Source organism: Phoenix dactylifera, chromosome 13, assembly GCF_051530095.1.
Source record: "Phoenix dactylifera cultivar Ajwa chromosome 13, Ajwa_hap1_PhDact_Kaust_v1.1, whole genome shotgun sequence".
Taxonomy (NCBI): domain Eukaryota; kingdom Viridiplantae; phylum Streptophyta; class Magnoliopsida; order Arecales; family Arecaceae; genus Phoenix; species Phoenix dactylifera.
In genome coordinates, this window is record NC_143202.1 from 15,080,748 (window position 1) to 15,090,770 (window position 10,023).

Here is a 10,023-nt window from a genome sequence, read left to right on the forward strand (position 1 = left end):
TTACAATTGGTTTTATAGGCTCACCAACAAACCTACACCGTTGGTTTTACGGGCTCACCAACAAACCTTTATAATGTGATTAAAAGGAGAAGAAAGTTGAAACTCCTAAATGAGCAAATATAACAATTATAAGCTATAAAAAAAAGTTTAGAATATAGTTATCGCTTGATGAGACTTCTCTCTTCTTTGTCAAGAATGCTTCACTCTTCAAGGATGGATGGAACTCTTAATGTCTCTTGGAATCTACTCAACCATTTCCTTTTGACTCTTTGAATGAAGCACTTGGATGAAGAAGATTAGGGCACTTGTCTTTCTGGTGTAAACTTTGATATTTTGCAAAAGGATATTTTCTCTGATAAATAGTGTCCTTTTAAATAATTGTCCTCATCCATTGGACACCCCCCATTGGTTAGATTTCAAAAACTAGCCGTTACTTGCTGTTGAGAGGACAAAAAGTACTTCTGCAGAACTAGCCGTTATGCTTCTGCCCGTATTTGGGTCGACCCAAACATTCCAGGGGTCGACTCAGACCATTGTTCATCAGACTTGGGGTCGACTCAACTTTCACTGGGGTCGACCCAATTTTCACTGGGGTCAACTCATGCTGCATTGGGGTTGGCCCTCTCAGAAAACACAAAACCTTACATTTCAGCCGTTTTTCACTTGGGTCGACTCAACTCTTTTTGGGTCGACTCAAGGTTCAGTTGGGTCGACTCAAATTCCATTGGGGTCGACCCTCTCAGAGATTCCAGAGAACCAGTTTTTGAATGATACAGCCTTTGGGTCGACTCATGTTCAGTTTGGGTCGACTCAAGGTGGGGTCGACTCAAGTTCCATTGGGTTCGACCCTCTCAGAGATTCCAGAGACTTGTTTTCTTGAGGCTTGAAGATGGGGTCGACTCAACCTTTACTTGGGTCGACTCAAGTACTGTTCATCCGTGCCATTTTTGCAGAAGTGTGCCAGATGGTTTCTTGATACGCCGGGGTCGACTCCACCAATCTTGGGGTCGACTCATTCCACACTTTGCTGCAACTTAGGGTTAGATTCATCCATATAATCAATGAAATATTCTTCAAGCAATTTTGAATATATGTCATGGTGGTGCTACATACTCTTAACAATAAAAATTACTATCATCTCCTTGAGAGTACGTTTTACTTGAAACTTTGCCGAATTAGAATTTAGAATTCACTATCCCTTTTCTATCGCAAATTTTATCTCATTATTAATCATTGAAATACATCTTGATCTCATTCTACTAATGTACCGAGAGTGACGAACTTAGTAATGATGTATCATATTACCTTATAATATTTAATTAGATATTTCTTCAATGGTTGTGTTAATCATCAAAATACCACTATCATCCTCATATCAAAAGATATCATCAGAGAATCCCCACGAACTATGAAGCCATCTATTAGCAGGAGATGGAATCACACCCTGTGTGAGATTAATCCGAGTCACAATACAAAAAGTAATCTCTCTCAAAAGAACATACTCATGTGTAGGGCCATCGCCATGCAAACGAGCATTACATTCCCTCCAAATGTAGTAGACCGCAGGTGCCACCATAAGCTTTGCAGTTCGACCCAAGAGTGAACGACCATCCATGTGAGAAAGCCAAGAGATCGTATCCATCCATCTACGCGAGGCCCGTGGAATATCAAACTTGGCACAAAGAATGGAATAGATGCGCTGAGAGAATGGGCACTCAAAAAATACATGATCCACATCCTCATGCCCACCCCCACACAAAACACATTGGGCGACTTGAATAATGCCAAAGCGTATAAGCTTAGCTTGAGTATACAAGGCATCCCGGATGGCTAACCAAAGAATAAAGGACATCCTTGGAATAGCTTGGCTATGCCAAACAAGCTTCCACCAGTCCACTCTACTATGACGCGGGCGCAACGACTCCCAAACACCACGAATAGAGAAGGAACTCTTCGGAGCATCAATCCACTGCAAGACATCCGGCCTTCTGATATCTGGCCGGAATGAAGTAGGAGTACTACTAATGAGCTCAAGCCATGCAGGGGAGCGAGAAATAGGCCAGTGCCACTCCTGGCCGTCAATAATAGCCTCCACCTTGGCATTTTGCCCAAGGCCAGAATCAAAGAAAAACCTTTCCCCAAACACCTCAATAAGAGGGCCAAGGGGATGCCAATGGTCAAACCAAAGTGAAATACTACTCCCATTGCCCACTCGATATCTCATCTTCCATCGGACAAGGCTGTGAAGACTAAGAATCTTCCGCCAACTCTAAGAGCAATCCCTAGGGCATTTGATCTCCCAAATACTTCTGCCTCGCAAAAGATAAGAGCGAACCCAAGAAGACCAAAGAGAGTTACCGTCATCATTACATAGAGCCCATAAGTGTTTGGTCATGGCTGCCCTATTCCAAATCACCATGTTCTTAATGCCCAAACCCCCTTCCTCCTTAGGCAACCAAATATTGTCCCATGCTACCTTCGCACCTCTAGTGCTAAGCTCACAACCCTTCCAAAGGAAAGAGCGTAAAGTGGATTCCACCTTCTTAATAATTGATTTGGGCAAGATGAATATGGAGGACCAATAAACTTGGATGGAAAATAAAATAGATTTGATGAGTTGTAATCTACCTGCAAAGGAGAGAGCACAGCAAGTCCAACTCTTGGTTTTGGCAATAATCCGGTCCACCAACACCTTACAATCAGTAGCCTTTAACTTAGTCATTATAAGTGGCACACCAAGATACCTAATCAGAAGCGCTACTTCATTATACCCGAGGATATCCAAAAGCTGCACTCGAAGCTTGGAAGGCACTCCACAAATGAACATGCTGCTCTTATCTGGATTTGGTATAAGTCTAGAGAAGTCTCGAAATTGCTGAAGACAACCACCGATCAAAGACAGAAGCCAAATCCGCTTTACAAAAGATCATAAGATCATCTGCAAAGCACAAGTGAGAGATCTTTTCCTTTTCACAATGCCAATGGTACTTGAAACCACTGTCCCTTACCATATTAGCCATTAGACCCGAAAAGACCTCCATGGCTAGGACAAAAAGTAAGGTGACATAGGATTCCCTTGCCGCAAGCCCCGACCCCCAGGGAAGAATTCATGAAGTTCGCCATTAATAGAGATGGAGAAGCAAGTAGTGGAAATACACTCCGCAATCCATCTAACAACTCTATCCGAAAACCCCATAACACGTAATACAGCCAATAAAAAATCCCACCGAACGGAGTCATATGCCTTCATTAGATCCACCTTAAAAGCACATCTCGGAGAGCCACCAGAGCGATGATAGTTCCGCATTAACTCTTGGCAGATGATAATATTATCACTAATATGTCGACTCGCAACAAAGGCCGTTTGGAAAGGTCCCACCAATCCCGGAAGTACCACCTTCACCCTATTTGCTATGAGCTTTGCAATACACTTGTAAACAGTGTTACAACAAGAAATTGGTCTAAAGTCCTTTACCTTGGTAGGGTTTTGAACCTTAGGAATCAAAGAAAGTGTTGTAGCATTGACTTGTTTCAGAAGATGCCCGGAGGAGAAAAAAGATTGGATAGCCGCTATGACATCTACCCCAACTATATTCCAAGCCTTCTTAAAGAAGCCAGCACTAAAACCATCCAGACCGGAAGCCTTGTTGTCCTTCAAAGAGAACATCACCATCTTTATTTCGTCATCTGAAACAGATCGATCTAAATCCTTCCTCTGAATCTCAGTGAGCCGCTTTGGAAGGACTCGCTGAAGCATATCCTCATCAACACCCGCAACCTCATGAGAACCTAGAAGATTCTGAAAGAACTGCACAATGGCAACAGAGGGAGGATTACAGTAGCAACTCTTGCTCTATTGCTAACCCGTAGGGTTACCGCTCCTTCTGTAAGCCTTCTACTTTCCTTTAGACCCTGCATGGTAGTGCACAAGTGAACACTAGAACCAGAGTCTATAACCCAACTGAAAATAGAAGAAACCGTTAGATTAGTTTTAATAATGAGCATATTAGACATACCTTCAGAAGGCGTGTCACTCTTCTTGCTCTTTATGCTTCCCATATAGATGGACAGTTTTTTTTCCAATGACCGTCTTCATTACAATGGAAATATTTTTTTTTGGGTTCGGCATTCTTCTTAGGAACTTTCCTCTTCGGCTTTTTCTCGGTCTTCTACTTCTTCGCAGGTTTCTTCTTCTTCCCAGTAGACTATCTCTTGGAAGTAGAAGCTAGCTCAGCAGCAAGAACTGTGCCTCTTGAACCTTTCAAGGCTGCCTCAGTTGTCACCAGCATATTCAACAATTCAAGCTTAGTGCATTCAATTTTATTTATCTGGTAGTTTACAATAAACTGCCTATATGAAGATGACAACGATTGTAGGATCAAATCCGTTTGCAAATCCTTGTGCATGGTCATACCAAGATTCTCAAGCTTCTCAAGCTCCTCAAGATCCTTGATCCTTGATCACGCATCTTGGCTTTGAAGAGCCGTTTGGACACTTCAAACCTCGCTGCGCGACTCTGTTCACCATACAACTCTTTTAGGTGATCAAGTTGTCCTTAGCAGTCTTCATGCTCTCATGCTGGCATTGCAATTCGTTGGACATGGATGCCAAAATGTAGCACCTAACCTTATTGTCGTCATCCAACCATTTTGCATGCATCTCACGCTGCTCATTAGTTGCGGAGCCAATCTTTGTAGTTTGGTCCGGTCAACCTATTGTTATATAGGATTCGAACTATCGGGTTGGAAGCCATTGACATCTGCAGAGAGTAAAGATTCTAATTAGAAATTTGTATTTGATATTAATTTGTTTTAGAGACTTTTAAAACAAAATTTGATCAAATTCTCCCATTATTTCTTGGATCTCTCACACTTTCTGGTAAAGATACGGAAACCTGCGACTTAAAATTTCTAGTGGGGTGCTGTGGTCCCACCAATCTACATGTCACCTCATCTAACAGCTATTGGAGACACGTAGACGATGAGTGTACAACTTTTGTACAATGCTTCACAAACAAATTGAGCTAACCTGGTCTCCAAGTCATGAGGACCTCACCCAACAGTTATTGGATCCATTCCTTAGTTAAGTCAGACCCACTATATATCCTGCGAAAAAAAGCTGTGATTGGGTCCTCACCTAACAGTTATTGGAGCCCAAGCCCATTTTTACCCCACAACATCTCATGTCAATAGAGAGGTCCAATCCCCTGATGCAACTAGCCCACTGTATCCAGCCGAGAGTAATCAACTCTCAGCGCATCTGGTCCGTTCTTTGTGCCAAGTGTAATATTCCGTGGGCCTCACGTAGATGGATGGATACGATCTCTTGGCTTTCTCAAATGGATGGTCGTTCACTCTTGGGTCGAACTACAAAGCTTATGGTGGCAGCAGCAGTCTACTACATTTGGAGGGAACGTAATGCTCGTTTGCATGGCGATGGCCCTACACATGAGTGTGTTCTTCTAAGAGAGATTATTTTTTGTATTGTGACTCGGATTAATCTCACACGGGGTGTGATTCCATCTCCTGCTAATAGATGGCTTCACAGTTCATGGGGATTCTCTGATGATATCTTTTGATACTCTCATCATTTTGTTCTTACAAGCTTTGTAGTTAGTTGTTGTGGCTAGAGGGGTATGCCCTCCTAGCCTTTGATTTCTGGGGTATGCTCCTGTGCATTTGTACGTCATTTCTTCAATTTGGATATATACACACTTACCTTTATCCAAAAAAAAATTCTACTACGGTGGAAGACCAATTGACTTAATATTGGATAATCAAATCTTAGTGATTCCAACTTTGAGCTTTTCATAGAAGGTTATCGATCAATTGACCAGATAAGTAGGTGGGCGGCTCGCCTTACTCAGAGAGTAAGATCCTAATTAAGTAACCATCTTTGAGCTTTCCTAGACACCAATTAGATCAATTAATCAAATATGGCTAGCTCAATGTATCGTTCACTCTTGATTGATTTAGGGAGGTTTTAGGTCTCTTGGGATTTATATCTAATGTAACAATCTACCCCATACCATTGTCATTCGATTTACATCTTATGTAATTGTCACATTGGTTCAAGTTTACATCCTATGTAATTATGAAACCCTTTCATATATTATGTGATTACATCTTATGTAAATGATATAATTGTTTCAGTTTACATCTTATGTAAATGTCCTATTATTTAAGGGTTTTATTTACATCTCATGCAAATAAATTTTGTTTAACTAATACATACATCTCATGCATACATTGTTTTAAACATAACCACCTTAAACAAGTATGAACATTATGATTACCACATGCATCTCATGCATAGTTTTTTTGATCTGTAACTTTTAATCTATTATGCTTTCTCTGAATTTCAGATCATGTGTTAATTAATTTTAAACATTGTAATCTAATTGCAAATCAAAAATAATTTGCAAGATCAAAGCAAATAAAAATCTGCATGCTGAAAATTTCGGCAACCCGAAATTTCAGCACGCAGAAAATCCAGCAAGCATAATTCTTTTAAAAATCAGATTAAAAATATGGTAATCAATCCTTATGTCCTAATCATGCTCCCTAGAACTATGCCTCTGATACCACTGTTGAGATACTGATAAGTGCTAAATAATGCATAAATTAATATCTTATTTATAGCACTTATCATTATTTTAATTCACATATTTTGTAAATTTAACTAAAAATTGCATTACCTTCATGATTGCATTTTAATAAATTATCCAAGGTAATTCAAGTTTGATTTGATTATTTATTGATTAAGCTTAATGCATGCAGGTCGAGTCGAGCTCAATTAGGTAAAGCCTAAACGGACACTATATCATTTTACAATTTCACATTCTTCGGAGTCGACTTCAAGAACTCTTCTCCAAAATCCAGTGCTTTCTAAGTTCACCTAAATTTCCCCCCACTCGTTCCAACTCTTTTTCCACATGATCTAATTTTAATCTCAAAAACAATAAAATCCCTTCAATTATTTGTTTCTCAAATCTCAAAGCATACCATCTTAGTTGCACGGATCTCAAAGCCTCATCCCATCTCAGCCATTCATCATGCATCACCCAACTCCACGCCTCTCAAACCCATTGTTTTTCCCATGCATTGAAACAAAGAACAGAGCATCCATGGATGATTCCCCTTCACGTGATTCTCCCACTTCCCAGCCATCCACTAGTCATTTTTTTCCATATCAATTCCATTTAAATATTCAATATCATCATCTCCCACGGATAAGAATCCTAACTCACCTCCCCTGTGTGCATGCTATTCGGACCAGGATTAGAGCCGTTCATCCCATTTCATCCAAACCCCCAGCCACGTTCTCCTCTTCCGAACCAAGCTAACCTTCTTTTGGATTAACCCCAACGTCCCATGCTCCTCTCCGAATCCCCTGTTTCACGTTCAATCAGTTCTGACTTCATCCTTATCTCATGCCCATCTCCCGGATTTCCAGCCAATGGCAGCACAACCAAATGATCCCAACGTCATCGTCAACTTCTCATCCGAACTTTACTTCCCCTGTTTCGGAACCAATCCAAATCTTATCCCGTTGTGATCCATCTTCATCCAAACGCCCCAACTCCCCTTCTTCGGAACAGAGGATCATCCTTATCCTCTTCCGAATCAGGCCGAACTTCATCTCAGCAGCATCATCACCAAACTCCCAGCCGGATGAGCATCCGTATCCCACGAACAACACCAAACCAACATTCCGGATTAACTTCATGCTACAAATCCAGGAAAATTTCAGCTTCCCGAGCTTCACGGCAACCAAATGAATCTCCCCTGTTTCGGAAACAGAACAGGCCAATCTTCCCTTTGCGATTAACCTTCCAGCCGTTCCAAGTACCTGAATGCATTCTTATCCACAGAATAATCTCAGCATCCCTTGCATCTTGGTCCACATTCTCGCCATCCCCTGCAGTCGAAGATCAAGCAACCTCCCATGGATCACGGATCATCAACCTCTTCCCAACGGCGGAGCAGTTCAATCAACCTTATCCTTCCACCCAGGTGAAGGCTATAAAAATAGAAGGAATGCGTGAGAATGAAGGTATTCGGGAAGGAGGGAGCCGGCTGGTCCCAATCTCTTCTCGGGTGGAAGTCCCACAGGAAACAGAGGAGGGAGAGAGGTTTGGCTATTTTGGGAATATTTCAAAGGAGAAAGAGAAGGAAGGAATGGGAGCCCGCTGCTGTGCCACTGCTGCTGTCGCCCACGACTCCATGGAAGGCTGATCTCCTCTCTAGGGCTGGATGCAGCCCTAACACAGGGACATGGGTTTTATATTTTATTTTATATTCTTGGGGTTGTATGAACTTATTGTTTTTAATGGATATCTTCTTTTAAATCATATTTAATTTCTGTGCTTTTAAGTATGATGTTTATACAACTGTTCTTCATGATCACTAAGTAAATATAAGATAGTCCATGCTTAGGAAAGATGCGATGTGCTGCCACCTTAGATTAGGGTAGACATTTCATGCCAACTGAAGATGGATTATGCCTAAATTACTTTTGTAAATTTCTATTCGAATGCTTATTAGGCTTGTAGCCAATTTGCATGTTAATCCAAGAACGAAATAAATTATAAATAACCCTTGTTCTGATGTTCATGGTGAATTCCTTGCCCTAGATTCCTCCAAACTGATATCCTTTTAATTGCATTTTCTTTTATTAAATTTTTTAGTTTTATTTTCTTCACAAACTCTTTCTTTTAAATATTTTTATTTTTAAAAGAAAAACAACTATACCCCAATCCCTGTGGATCGATACCCGTAATCACTATCCTACTAGATACGTGCTATTGCGTGGTCTTTAAAGTTGACTATCAATTTTTGGCGCCGTTGCCGGGAATTGGTAGCATAGTTGTTTTTCTTTTTATTAAAAACATTTTTCAAATTTTTTTTTGAAAAATAAAAAAATAAAATAAAAATAGTTTCTACTTTTACTTTCCTTATCTCCTTCTCCTCTCTTACTAATTTTTGATTTTTCTTGGTATCATTTGATCAGGAACCAAAGAGGAAGTTTGGGACAATCAGAAAGGGAACGACTGAAAAAGGAATACTGTAGAGGTTTGCTTTTAAAAAAAAATTGCTGAAAATTCTGGTAACATCTGAACCTTTCTTATTTCAAATTGATTCCCATCTAGCCTGCAAGTTGTGGTGATTGTTTGATTTCATTTTTTTTTACAAAAGTGTGAATGCATGCTTGATACACATACACCAATTAATCTGCACATAGTAAGGGCAATCACCCCAACAAGATAAGAACTGAATTTCATCACCAGATTCTTGCCCAAATTAGGTGAATCAATTCTCACATAGCTTTCACCTTAATTAAAATCAATTAGACGTTGGCCCCTAGGGACATTCGAGCTCAATAGGACGAAGATCACCGAAAGTTGCACCAATTTCGCTCTGTGGCTCAGTTGATGTCTAGGCAAGCTTTGTCCCTTTAAGGGAGACAGTTCATCTGTTCGAGGCAAGTGGTTTTTAAGTGGGACCTTTGCAATGCATCGTGACCCCCCCACTTACCTGGGAGCTTACTTGGTCAGCTCAGTCATTAGACCGGATTGGAGGCTTAGGTGCCCTCTTCAAACCAGTTAGGAGCTGTCTAGTGATTTTAGGGTGAACTTAAGGAATTGATGTGTTTTTCTTTTTAGTGCATGCTTGACTGTATTTGACTAATCGGAGGAGTCTTAGTGAATGCTAGGGTGTCGTTCCAGGTCTCCTGAATTAGTACCTTTTGACTCTGAAATAGAGCATTCTATTAGGACCCTTCGAGCTAAAATCCGCACTTATAAAACCCTAGGATCTGCTTCACCTATCAAGATGGCTGAATAACAACCCAAGCTGTTAAAGGAGTACTTCACTCCTTCCATTTATACCTCTCCATCTTGTATCTGACTACCTGATACCACTACTGCTGTACAGTTTGAGATTAAGTCTAGTGTCATCCAAATGCTTCCCTCTTTTTATGGACTCAACAATGAAGACCCATACAAACATTTAGATGAGTTCC